Source organism: Vulpes lagopus, chromosome 24, assembly GCF_018345385.1.
Source record: "Vulpes lagopus strain Blue_001 chromosome 24, ASM1834538v1, whole genome shotgun sequence".
NCBI classification, from domain to species: domain Eukaryota; kingdom Metazoa; phylum Chordata; class Mammalia; order Carnivora; family Canidae; genus Vulpes; species Vulpes lagopus.
In genome coordinates, this window is record NC_054847.1 from 44,598,392 (window position 1) to 44,607,483 (window position 9,092).

General features: G+C 44.4%; 1 long non-coding RNA gene across 1 annotated transcript; it reads right to left on the bottom strand.

Moving 5' to 3' along the window:
* Window positions 1-6,288: 6,288 nt before the first annotated feature.
* On the bottom strand, window positions 6,289-8,636 carry LOC121481776. The gene is made up of 2 exons (XR_005985408.1): window positions 8,514-8,636; window positions 6,289-6,870 (listed from the first exon to the last, which is right to left on the bottom strand). It is a non-coding gene; the product is annotated as an uncharacterized LOC121481776 (long non-coding RNA).
* Window positions 8,637-9,092: the final 456 nt, after the last annotated feature.

Consider the following 9,092-nt stretch of genomic DNA (forward strand, 5'->3'; position numbering starts at 1 on the left):
TGTGCTCCTCCACGGAGGGTTATCCTGATTCTCTGGTTATAAAAAGACCACGTCCAGTTTTCAGAAGAGCAAAACTAGTGGTGTTGCACGCTTCTAGCTTCATATCTTTTTCTCGGAAATGGAGCACCTGCCACCGAGCCGTGGTCATTGGTTAAAATTTTCCCTCTGCTCTAAAAGATTCCTTTGTCATTCTCTGAAGGTTACTCAGAATAAATATTACAAATTGGACTTTAAGCTTAGGGCAAGCAGATGTTAACTATTCCATCACTTTTGTTTCGGGAGAAAGGTAAACAGAGCATGGTTTGTAGAAATCCTCCAGAACCCGACGGTGTCCTGTGCTGGAGAAACTGTTCTGACAGGCTAGCAGTTTATTCCAAAGAGAAAATGTATCTAACTGACATCCCACTTTTGTTCATCAGTGAACATTTTAAGGGTTCGTTTTCAGTTGGTTTTTATCATGGGATATAAAAATATCAGGAATAAAACCAAAACCCTTTGAAGGTTGATTGATGTTACGTCTGATTCTCTCCTATTTTTTCAAGCCTTCAGCATCCAGCTCTTCCTCTTAATTATTGGCAATCAATCTTCTTAGATCACCCAGGAAATAAAAGAATTTAGCAAAGAACACCCAGAAAATAAAAGAATTTAGCAAAGAACTCCCGAGGTAACCCCTCCTTGATCTACTCCTCTTCCTGCCTCTGTCCTCATTTGCCTCACCTTCACCCCCTCTGCCCTTCCTCCCATTACAAAGCATCTCATCCCCTCCCACTATTCAAAACTGCTCCTATGATGCTTTGCTCTCTATTTGGCACTGGGTCCTTCCCATGAGCGCACAAATTTGTTGTCAAATTTCCAATTTTTTAAAAGAGAAACCCCATTGAGGCCACATGCCTCTCTAGCTGTAGTCTCATTTCTCCACCCCCCTTTACAGGGCCTTCTCTATACAGGGCTTTTTCCACCTCCTTGCCTTCCATTTTTCTTCCAAACCCACTCAGATTAGTCTTTTTTGTTCTCACTACAAGAGTGAAACCTCTGTTGTCAAAGTCACCACTGTGGCTCCCAGTGCCAGAGTCAGAGGCGGTGTCCAGTGTCTGGGTTGAGGAAGGTGTCTCCATCAGGCCGGTTCCCTTCCTGCTGCAGAAGCCCTTGCCCAAGCCTGGTTCTCTAACTCTCTCAGCATTGCTGGCAGCCTTTCAATAAATTCCATTTCAGTTTAAATTAGCAAAGAGCTGGTTTCTGATGCTTATAGTCAAGAGTGCTGAACTGGTTCATCAGAGAAGCTAGACTGACGTGGTTATCCAGAGTCATTCCTAAAATACAGCAGGCTGGGAGATTTGCCTGCCCACCCCCCTCCCCACCCCTGCCAGGAGAAGTGGGGGCTTGTCGTGGTTCCCTGTGCTGGTGGCTGAAGAATGGCTGTCATCACCATCCAGACAAATGAGCCTCTTCTCCTGATGCTGCCCCTGGGTGATGGCTTTCTGGCCTTTAGAGTTGATCACAATACTTATTCTGTTCAAATTTGTCCGTGTAAAAAATGAGGCAAACAACCTAACAAGCAAAATGAGCAAACAATTTGAACACACAGAGCTTCACAGAAAGCAGCGCCAATGGCCAATCAACACATCCCCAAATGCTAAAATTAGTAACTAAGGACATGCGAGTTAAAACCCATCGGATTAACAAAACTTTAAGTACATAATACTGAATTGATGAGGCTGTAGGCAGGGGCACTTGAAGACACAGCTCTCTCAGAGAGCTGATGGGCAATATCTACAATGCTGTGCAGGCATTTGGTCATAGCTATATAGAAACCCACACGAACTTGCCCAAGATTGTGTACAAGAATATATACAGGATCATTGTTTTTAATAATGAAAAAACTAGAAACCACCTAAATATTCATATTAAAGATTGGATAAAGATATGAGGAGTATTAAAAAGCAAAAATGAATGAACCCAAGTTACTTATTCAACATCAGTTCCATGGACAGTATGGAGCATGAAAAACTTATGCAAGTTGCAGGAAAAAGCATTCGGTAGCCTAAAAGTTAAAAAAAATATATGGGAAGCAATGCTATATTATACCTACGGACAAAGTTTAAAGAAATACGTGGGAATGAAAAATAACAAATTATGGATAATTGTTATTTCTGGGAGTAGGGGTGCAAAAATGGAAAAAAGAAACTGTAATAATGAATGAGCAAAATGTAACCTACAGTGTCAACTCTATTCTATGAATTTATCCACCATTTATCTGTCTACATAGACACATAGGAGAAAATCAGAAATAAAATATATAGGAATATTAGCACTAGTGCTCTCTGCATAAACAAAGGGATCATAGCAAATAAAGAACATGCTTTCCTGATTTTTCCAAAGTTTTATGCAATGGTTGTGTGTTACTTTAAAAACGAGGGGAAAGGTTATTAAAAGGCACATAGGATTGAGAAATAGATATAGTAAGAGAATGTTCTTCCACAATTCTCCTCTGGGTCTCCTTGTCGGTGGCTATAAGCACAGACATTCATATCCCCTCCTTGGGAGTGGGAACACCTGAGCTGTAATTGAGCAATTGCTGTAGGCTGAGTGTGGACAGCTCTGAGAGTAAAAACTCCAGGGGGGACTGAGTCATAGAATTGTGAGATTTACTTTCAGCAGGTTCTCCCTGTAAATACCAGGGAAAGATCCCTTCCTGCTTCTGGCAGTGGGGAGGAAAGGAACCATTTTTGAAATATCCCAGAGCACTCTGTTCTTAATAAGGCCTGTGCCTCAGGAAAGACTAGTTACCAGAGCAGAGCCTACCTTACCAGGGTGTTCTCAGAGCCTGGCTGACCTGGGGAAGGGAAATAACCAACTCTGGCTCATTCACATCATCCTGTCCCCCCTAAGGAGGAGAGAAAACCCAAGAAATGCTTGTGTAGTTCACAATCCAGAAGCACAGGCTCCCTAGCAGTTGGGCACCTATCACAGAACTGTAGAATACACCCCCGCCACCACACCCCGCCACCACATTGCTAAAGGCCTATTTACATCCATTCCTCTTATCCAGTTGCACCATACCTGGCTATCTAGAAAAAATTATGACTTATCAAGAGACGAAAAATATAATTTGAAGAGATAGAACAAGTATCAGAACCAGATATAGTAGGGATGTTGGAATTATCTGACTGGGAATTTTTAAAAATTGTGGTGAATGTGGTCATGGATAAAGTCAACAGCATACAAGAATAGATGGGCAATGTACGCAGAGAGATTGACACCCTAAAAAGAACCAGAAGGAAATACTAGAGATAAAAACAAAAAACAAACAAACAAACAAACAAAAAGACAACAAAAAACCCACTATAACATGAATGGAGAGCACTTTTGATGGTCTTGTTAGTAGACTGGCCATGGCTGGAGCAAGAATCTCTGAGCTAGAAAATCTATCAATAGCCTGCTCTAAAGCTAAAAAGCAAAGAGAATAGAGACTGAAAAAAAACAGAACAGAGTATTCAAGGATTGTGGGACAACAACAAAAGGTATAACATATGCATAATGGAATATCGGAAGGAAAAGAAAGTGATAAAAGAATAGGAGAAATATTTGAAACCAATAATGACTGAGGATTTCCCCAGATGAATGTCAGACAGCAAACCACAGATTCAGAAAGCTCAGAAAACACCAACCAGATAAATACCAAAACAACAGACCCCCAAATCCTACAGCTTGGCGTATCATTTTCAAATTACAGAAAGCCAAAAATTAAAACAACAACAAAAAAATCCCAACAGAAGGCAGAGGGGAAAAAACATCTATAGAGGAACAAAATAAGAATTACATCCAACCTCTCTTCAGAAATCATGCGAGCAAGAAGAAAGTAAAGTGAAATATTTAAATCATTGAAAGAAACTACCAGCCCAGACTTCTATAGCCTTTGAAATTAGCCTCAAATGCAATAGACAAAAGAAAACTTTATCAGACAAACAAAAATCGAGGTAATTTGTTACCATGAGACTGGCTTTGCATGAAATGGTCAAAGAAATTATTTTCCTTTTTAAAAGATTTTATGTATTTATTTTGAGAGAGCATGCATGCAAGTGGGGTGGGGGTGGCGATGGGGAGGAGCAGAGGCAGAGGGAGAAGGAGAGAATCCCAAGCAGGCTCCTCATTGAGGGCGGGGCTCAGTCTCCCAACTCTGAGATCATGACCTGAGCTGAAATAAAGAGGCCAACTCCCAGCCAACTGGGAGTCACCCAGTCACCTAGGCACCCCATTAAAGTTCTTTAGAGAGAAGGAAAAAAATCCAGGTCAGAAGCTTGGACCTACATAAAGGAAGAACACCAAAGAAGGAATAAGTTAGGATAACAAACTTTTATTTTTCTTATTTTTAACTGAACTAACAGACAACGTTTTGTCCCAGATAATAATGGCAACAACATATTCAATCACATATACTTAAATATAAGTGAGATGAATGACAGCAGGAGACAGGCAGAAGGAATTAGGATTGAGAAGGCACGCACACTACGTGTGAAGTGGCATAGTAGTATTTGAAAGTGAACTTGGATCGATTGTAAAACTATATTGCAACTTCTGGGGCGACCACTAAAAACGTTTTAAAAAGAAATATAACTGATTTGCTAAGAGAGAAAATGAAATCATATGAAAAGTTCAGTTAAAACCATAAAAGGAAGAAAAAGAAGTGGGAGACAAAAATAGAAATAAAGAACAAAGGCACCAGATAGATAACAGTAACAGATAAAGGCAGATGTGAACTCTACTATAGCAATAATCAACTTGAATATCTCTTCCTGATGGAGGTGGAGGTGGAGGTGGAGGTGGAGGTGGAGCTAAACGTTGAAAGCATTCTGAGCTCCCTGAGCAGGGTTTCAATATACATCCCCCTCCAGCAAAACCTACGGAGGGCTCAAGCACGCTTGTTTGCCTCAAGGGCGGAGTGTATCAGAGTGTGATGGTGGTAGGGGGTCATCCTGGGTCAGCCTTCCATCCATTCCCCACCCACCCTCTGTCTTCACAATCTCAGCCCCCAAGGAAGATGCTCTTTGAATGTTAGGCATGAAAACCCACAGACACTAGAGCATGAGTTGGCCTCATGGGTGTGACCTCAGGACCCTCTCACGATCTTCCTGCCCCTACAAAAAAAGAAACCAAACTGACTCTCTTGGTAACCAGGGCTCAGAATTCCACAATGGACATCGTTCATTGGGCTTGAGGCTTTGGTATCAGAAGTGTCAGGTCACCTGTGGAAGGGATTTGGAGCAGGTGAACAGTGAGAGCTAGCACTGAGACTCCACAATCATGGGCTTCGTTCCTTCAGGGTGAGTAAATTCCAGACTGTCACTCGAAAGAAAGGAGATTTGGATAGAGGGTTGTAATCTGAGCAAGTGGGAATGAGAACGGGGCGGACACAAACCGAGTTTGGGGTTCCTGACCTATGCCTGGGCTTTCCCACAGGCTAACTTTCCTTCTCTTCAAAGGATGCAGGGACAGTGGAGGAGAATCGGTTTCATGACATGAACTGAGAAGCTTGACGGACATGGCAACGTACCTGCAGCTTTGGGATCGAGAGGCTGAAGCTCCAAGAGAAGTGTCGGGAAAAAGCCCGCTTGGACGAGTGCTGTGTCTCTTTTGTCTCTCTTCTCCAAAACTCGTGTGTTAAAGTCCCAGCCCCTAGCCCCTCAGAATGTAGCCTTCTCTGGAAATGGTGTCATTGAGGATGTAGGTTAGTTATGACCGGGTCCTACCTCAGGGTGGGCCCCATATCTAATCTTGTTAGTGTCCTTAGGGAAAGGGGACGTTGGGGTCAGATATGCACAGAAAGAGAGAACACCACGCAAAGATAAGCCAAGGGACTACCAGAAGCTAAAAGAGAGAGCTCGAGTACCTTCCCTAGAGCCTGCAGAGGGACCCTGCTTTCAGACTTCAGGGCCCCAGGACTGCAAGAGAGGACCCTTCTGTTGTTCTGAACGTCCTCGTTTGTGGGGTTTCTTATGGCAGCCCCGGACACCAGTGCAGTGGGCCTGCAGAGATCTGGCCTGGTCAGAGGAGCGGCTCTTCAAGTCATGCCTGGGGGGTGGGGGTGGGTGCAGAACTGGCTCCCTAGCTGCCGGGGACCCATAGGCACTGGCTTCTGACCCCAACATCGCCCTGGGCCCCTGTTTCAGAAGAAAACCTCCCTCCTAGGACCCCTTCCACCATCTACAGGAGGACACCGCCCCACACACACCCACACACACCCAGGAGACAGGAAGGGTTAATAGAAATTCCCATCACACAGAAGCCTTCTGCTGGCACACAGTTTATTTAACTGTCTGGTCCATTTTTATTACTCATGACACACCACTGTACAAGTGACTCATAAAATTGGATACAAAAGGAGGGTAGTATCATTTTTAATCCCTTTAATGTAATATAATGGGAAAATTAATCATTTATTACAGCAGACAATTGAAAACCACTCAGAAAGAGTGTTCTCTCCTGCCTGAAACTTGGCAGTGGAAGGTTCATTCCCCAGGGTCTTCTGAAATCTTTGCATCTTTTAAATCTTTGGCAAAGGAGACATCAGTTCATTTAAATAAAGGGGTTTTGTTGTTGTCGTCCTCGTCCTCGTTGCTGTTTTTTTGTTTGTTTGTTTGTTTGTTTGTTTGTTTTGAAAGCTGCTTCGTTAAAGAAGATCTTAGTAAGCAAAGTGAGAGCTGAGGTCGCAGGGGAGGTTGTCATGCAGCAGATGTCAGTGGCCAGGGATGCCACCGCGGGGCCCGAGAGGAGTTGCCTGCCGGCTGCCCAGAAGGGAAGGCCCAAGTTGGACCCGCCACTCGTCACTTGTCACTCGAATTCAGGGATCCTTCTCTCATCTCTGCTGAGGACCTGGAAAGATTTTGCAAAGGGAATGGAAACTCTGGAATCACCCAAGGGATAGACATGTTCCAGCTACAGTTGCAACAAAGCAGGGTAAAAGGACATGTGGGGACAGGGCGAGAGGAGCCAGCCGGGCCACCCCGGTTGGCCAAGTTCCGACCCAGCACCTTCTGGAGCCAGCGGGCCCGGAGCAACCACATGGCACGTACAAGTCTCACCACCCGGAGAATATGCTAATTGTCCCCTTAAGGCCCGGCTGGGTCCCTGAGCTGCCCACGCAGGTCCCTTCACGTTGAGCCTCAGTGCAGGGGGGCCGCCGAGCAGGTGCCACCAGCCGCCGCGCTGGGGGCAGGAGCGCAGCGGGGTGACCCTGGGCCCGTGGCCACCGTGCGCCCCGCCGGCTTGGCAGTGAGGAGCCTGGCCTGCTCCACCCCCACGCTAACACCCCGGCAGCAACATGGGGGGCTGTTAGAGCTGCTTTTTAAAAAAGGTCCCTGGCCTTGTTGGTGTCCCATGAACTCCAAGGGCAAAGCTCGAGAATATTCCCAGAGAATTTTTGGTTCAAGGATGAACGGTGGCTCGAGGAGGGAGCTTCCCATAAAGAAGGTCATGTCCTGACATGAGTTACACGAACCCAGCAGCTCTTTGGGGGTCCTCGTTCGTCACCTCCTGCCAGCTTTCATCAACAGGGATGGGATCAGCAGCGGGAGACCCCAGAGCAGCGCTGCTCAGCTCCATCAGTGCTGGGGCCACCCATGCCCAGGGCTCTGGAAGATCCCCGGGGTGAGCTGTGACAAGGTGTCCCACGGTCCTTCCTGCCTCCTCCTTGTGACACCTGCTGCTCTGGAGGACACAGCCCTTCCCGCCCTCCCTCAGGTTTCAGGGGTGAGCAATACAATTCCTTCTCCTTTGCGATTCATCAGTGATTTGTTGGGTGGCCCCTGTGTCCCCAATCCATGGAAAAATGAAGAGACTTGGGTATAGGCAGTTCTGAAAGAGCGTCTCGTGTTCCCCAGGCCCACGTATAGAAGCATCCCCCTGTCTTCAAGTCTATTCACTTCCTCCTAAGTATTGGAAAGTGATAGCAAGACATCCGGTAGCAAGGGGTGCCCCTTCTCCAAACCGCTCTATTTCAAACATTTTTATCTAAATAATTTAGTTCCTGAGTAATGAAGAATAAGAGCATAGTGGACAGAGGAGGAACTGATGCTTCCAGGAGTCCTAGCAAACCAGCTTCCCAGCACAATATTAGTTATTTATCTCAGGCTCTATTTCCAGTTTTAAAAAACATTAGTTTGCCATAGCATCCCTCTCAGGAATGGATTTTATTGTATTTTTAAAGTGTTTTATAGTCTTAAATATTAAAACAAAAATCAGAGGGATATTGAATCTTCTAAAGTAATGCAAAATTCCCACACCCTCACAAACCAACCATTTCATTTGACATATTCCCTACTAGTCCTTTTTTCCCCCACTAGTCCTTTTTAAAAGTGTATTAAATTTTATACATAATTGCACAACATAGATGGAAATGTGTTACCCCTTCCCCCTCATTTTTACCTTGAATCATAAGCATCTATGAAAATGTCATACTTACAAATGCTGACTGATTCATGATATTCGGTCTCATAAATATGCTACAATTTACCTACCAATGTTTGCTGTTGCCGGTATCTATAATAAAGATCTTCGTGCGTCTATCATTTTTTTCTTTGGTGAGCTATTTCCTTAGGAAAATTCCTACTATTAGGATTATTTGCCTGAAGGGCATTTTTATGTTATTTTATTGTTTTTGGTACACTGAAATGTGTTTTGTTTGGAAAATTTCACAACGGCTTTCAAGGTCATGGGAGCACAAGGGTGTTGCAAAACCAAGGCTGGCAATCCTAGTGCCTGGCACCGAGTCTGCTTAGGCTATGTCACTGGATAGAGACATGCCAGGCTGACCTTTGTGCACAAAGGAGCGTTTTTAAAAGCAGACAGGAAAAAGAGGCTTATAAGTAAAACAATACAGACATGGCATACAAATGACTAGACTGGAAAAATGATCTTTTGCCTTCGTTGATTTTTTTTTTCTGCTGTGGTACAGCATGTTATGAAAATGCAGTTGCCAGTTTTCATTTATCTGTGACTCATCAGAAAATCTTTTCAGCACGTTCATGGCTAGCAGTGAGCCTTATAATAAGTGCTCAGCAACTATTTCTTGAATTGAATTGAAGGGAACTTAAGTT